Here is a 4,152-nt window from a genome sequence, read left to right as displayed (position 1 = left end):
ACCAGTTATGGACTAGCCTTTAAAGCAGACTTTAGGGAATTGCCAGAGATGTAATGCTTTAAATAACCAATTAACCTTATTCCATTTTTAGATCAGTACTTTTATTACAAATACTATAACTGGACCACTGTTCTTCTAAACTATATCAAGGAGATTTTGCTTCGTTCAAAATTACTGGAAAAATGGAACTTAAACTACAATTAAAAGTATTTTAAGCCAACAACTTTGCCTCAATACAGGAACTAACCTTACACTATAAACCATTTTTAAGGACAACTCAATAGGACAAGTAAATCACTATGGTAAAAATAATTCTATTTTTATTATTGTAATATATCAAACTGTTACCCTACATCAAAATGTTCACCTACGTTAAGATTTTCCACTGCACAGATTCTGTAGCCATTCCAGGTGTATTTCAGACTTCACACCTGAACATTACTTGTACAGCCAGGTCGTATGAAGTTACAGTATGAAACTTCATAAGGTCGTATGACAGTATGAAACTTCATAACAGACCCAAAATTACAGGTCAGAAAACCAATGTAGAATTTGCTGCTTATGTCAAGATTCCACCAGTTCTGTTGGAAATACAATAATGGAGAGTATCAGGAACCTTTTTAAACAGAGCAACAGCAATACAAACTTTGAAATAGGAATGAATTACAGCAATACCATCTTGACTAAGTCAGGAGTAGCCAAATCAAAAACATTACTTTAGTTAAATTTTAAACTTTTACACTTTAAGATTAATTCCAACATACAAGATTTAAAGTAAAAATTTCCTCTATACAGAATCCTTAAGTTTTACTTAGTTAAATGTTACCTTTATGCCTATTTATGGTAAATTACAGAGTAGTAAATAATAACTTTTCAATTTCCACTGTCAAATGTTACGAAACTTTACCTCTAGAATCTTGCTGGATAGTTACAGTGTAGTAGTCTTCCTCTTACCCTCTTACTATATCCTGCACAAATACTAAGTTATCATTAACAAATTTCAAAGGAATAGCACAACCTAAAATTGCCCCATACTGAGTAAAAATTTTACAATTTCTGTCACATACTGCCAAAACAGGCAGATTAAGGAGCTCTGATACAGCAGGTTACAGAGCTGAGGCTCAACCCGTCCGAAATTCATTAGTCACTTTAGTGCATTCCTCTCAACTATATCCTTGTCAAATGTGAAAGACGTGAAAAGACCACTTAAAACACTCATTCCCTACTTAAACTTTGATTATATAAATTAGTATTCTTGTGACTGCAACCACCAGTTTTTATCCCCCTTCTCAGCTGCACCAGAGGAAAATGCTGTCTTCACAGAAGACCACACGACATTGCCAGTTGCCACCAAATCCACAGTGCTCACAATTTGAAAAGCTCACCAACTTCCAAACTTTAAACCTGTAGACCACAATATAAACTACTTAATGATAGTTTTCGTAGATATACAAACCATTATTTTCAGATATACAAACCACTATTTTCATGGGTATACAAAGCACTTTTAGACAAACTAATCTTGTACAGCCACTAAAGCAGTAGACCACAGTATTTTCTCAAAAAAAACTATAAGAGAGAAACCACTTCATGATACTCATGCATACCACTTCATAGACAAGCTTATACATACACAGCCACTAAACCTGCAATCTTTTCTTGAAAACTGAAGTTTTTAGGCTAGTGCAGTAACAATGGCAAGGTTGCTAACCCACCAACAGTGAGTAAAGCGGAACTACCACTGCCACAGCATCACTCAAAGCATTTTTGTAGTTCATAAAAAGGTACAAATATGCACTTATCTTAAACTTCTACTGAAGATACAAATCCTCCTTTGTTGTATTGTAAAGACTGCTTTACTTGGCGGAATTCTCTAGCCCAGTATCTCCCACACTGAATGTTAAGCTTCCTGGCCAAATGAGTAAAGCAGAGGAAGGATTACTCATCCTGGCCGAGTATTGCTGAAGATGGCAGGAGCCAGAGTGTGGCTTCCTGTAAACTACTTATGGGAAGAATTAAAGTATACCCTGAAAAGGGAGACCAGCTTAGATGGCTGAATAACAAAAGGTATCCATGCTCCAACCACCACACCCTATTTAAAGGGGCAGGGTTTAGTGCACTGAAACTACATTGTCACACTGACATCAAATTGCAGACAGGAATTTGTTGTACCAAACTCACTGAAAAACAACCAGTTTAAGTTTTGACCAAAGAACCTCAAGCCTTAAGAGTCACACCCATAATCACCCTACACAATTTAGCGTACAACCTTAGTATTCAACAAATTAAAGTTTTATTCAACATTCAACATGCAGTACTAAACTTTGGATACACGTCAAAACTTTTTCCATTCAGGTTCAGGAAATCCATGATTACAGCCTCTCTATCAAAATCAAAGAATGAAGATATGGAGGCCACTGCTCTTGAAGTAAAACTCCTGCATTATGAATACAGCCTCTCTATCAAAATCAAAGAATGAAGATATGGAGGCCACTGCTCTTGAAGTAAAACTCCTGCATTATGAATACAGCCTCTCTATCAAAATCAAAGAATGAAGATATGGAGGCCACTGCTCTTGAAGTAAAACACTAAATTATGAAACATACCAAACAATGCAACATGATCCTCATATGTGAGCCTTCAAGATACCAAAATTTCTCATGTCAATTCCAAACTTTCACACAAGCCAAACAAGCCAAATGCAGCTATCCTGCTTTACATGTGAAAATTCCTAATATCCTATACAACCTTTAAATTCTGAAATTGCTTGCTTTACCTGCAAAAGCAAGCAAAGCTGCAAGCATTTAAAACAAATGCCATGTTGACAAGCATGAAGTTCAATTATTTCCACCACAAAAGCTACACGAACATGTAGTCTATAGTTGAGACTTTAAAACCATTAGAAATAATGGCTCAGTCAAGACTTCCACTTATCAGACTTCCCATTAAGTAAAGCTGCCTAATGTTTCCCCTTTGAAACCCCTTTGAAACTAACCTGAAAGAAATAGCATTAGTTAAGCGGTCCTGTACATGGCAGACAAAGTCTACCATGTACAGTCCCTTGGGCCACCTTTGCCAGAGCAGCACCGCCACCCCAACAAAGGTGGCCCCATTTGATTGTATGAAACTTAAGCCTAAAGTCTTAAATTTAACGTTAATTTAATTTACTCCAAAAGCAAAATACTCAAAAGCAAAATACTTTAAGGTGAACTTTTGTAAAATTACGTTTAAATTTAAAGTTACTTTAATTTAATCCAAAAGCAAAATAATTTAATGAACTTTCGTAAAATTATGTTAAACACTGGAAAATAAATTCTTTAAAAGGTCATTAAAATTTAATTTTAAAATTTACTGTCATTAGTTCAGTAAGAATCTTCCAGATTATAATAATGAAATTTCCAGCTATGAAACATTGACTTGAACTAAAATATTTAGCTTACCTTCTTATCAAAAGAAAAATTTCTGAAGAGTGAAAAAACTTGCAATGACTCCAATGCAGACTATCCAATTCAGTTATCTTCCAGGTTTCAAGCACTTGCCTGAAAAGTTTCAAATAGTTTTATTCACCTACCCACTGGTTAACTAAATCCACGCATCTACAGAAATTGACAATTTACGTTGGTAAATACACCTATATATAGGTTTACATGCAGTAATATGATAGAATCAAACCTTTTTCACTGCCACTTTAGAACCCAACCACAAAAATCACTACAGTATTCAAGTTACATGGTCCTCAGGGCAATTAAAATTACTCTAAATTTTATCAAAGCTAAATCTTACAAAATACAGCTCATATGAGCTTGTTGTATACTCAGCAATTAAAATTCGAAATATTTTCCAAGTTAAATCTTACAAAATACAGCTCATATGACCTTTTTATATACTGAAAAGCCATAGCATGATTTGGTTAAACTAATTTCCTAACCTAACCCTCCCCAAAAATATTCTAAGTCACACAATTGTATCCCGATCAAAGGCACATTCACTCAAACCATTACATACGTCTATTTTAAGAAATTCACTATCTTCAGGTGATATGTCAGAACTGGCAGTTCAGCTGTCACCTTCCATATACTACAAAACTTAAATTTAACTAAACACCGTGACAAGAGAAAAACAGTAATTAAAAATTAAACATTTTTAATGTTT

At 34.6% G+C, this 4,152-nt stretch overlaps 1 long non-coding RNA gene across 1 annotated transcript; it reads right to left on the bottom strand.

Moving 5' to 3' along the window:
* Nucleotides 1-303: 303 nt before the first annotated feature.
* LOC136853264 (uncharacterized) lies at nt 304-3,430 on the bottom strand. Its single transcript, XR_010857402.1, has 2 exons — nt 908-3,430; nt 304-581 (listed from the first exon to the last, which is right to left on the bottom strand). It is a non-coding gene; the product is annotated as an uncharacterized lncRNA (long non-coding RNA).
* Between the last annotated feature and the right edge of the window lie 722 nt (nt 3,431-4,152).

The sequence above is a fragment of the Macrobrachium rosenbergii genome, chromosome 27 (genome assembly GCF_040412425.1).
Source record: "Macrobrachium rosenbergii isolate ZJJX-2024 chromosome 27, ASM4041242v1, whole genome shotgun sequence".
NCBI classification, from domain to species: Eukaryota; Metazoa; Arthropoda; class Malacostraca; order Decapoda; family Palaemonidae; genus Macrobrachium; species Macrobrachium rosenbergii.
The sequence above is the reverse complement of the archived record's forward strand: the minus strand, read 5'-3'. Positions and strand labels throughout refer to the sequence as shown.